Source organism: Mandrillus leucophaeus, unplaced genomic scaffold, assembly GCF_000951045.1.
Source record: "Mandrillus leucophaeus isolate KB7577 unplaced genomic scaffold, Mleu.le_1.0 Scaffold881, whole genome shotgun sequence".
Classification (NCBI taxonomy): Eukaryota; Metazoa; Chordata; class Mammalia; order Primates; family Cercopithecidae; genus Mandrillus; species Mandrillus leucophaeus.
In genome coordinates, this window is record NW_012109597.1 from 22,505 (window position 1) to 22,891 (window position 387).

Sequence of the window (387 nt, forward strand, 5' to 3'; positions counted from 1 at the left end):
GGATGGCTGGGTCAAATGGTATTTCTAGTTCTAGATCCTTGAGGAATCGCCATACTGTTTTCCACAATGGTTGAACTAGTTTACAGTCCCACCAAGAGTGTAAAAGTGTTCCTCTTTCTCCACATCCTCTGCAGCACCTGTTGTTTCCTGATTTTTTAATGATTGCCATTCTAACTGGTGTGAGATGATATCTGATTGTGGTTTTGATTTGCATTTCTCCGATGGTGAGTGGTGATGATGAGTATTTTTTCATGTGTCTGTTGGCTGTATGAATGTCTTCTTTTGACAAGTATCTGTTCATATCCTTTGCCCACTTTTTGATGGGGTTGTTTTTTTCTTGTAAATGTGATTGAGTTCTTTATAGGTTCTGGATATTAGCCCTTTGTC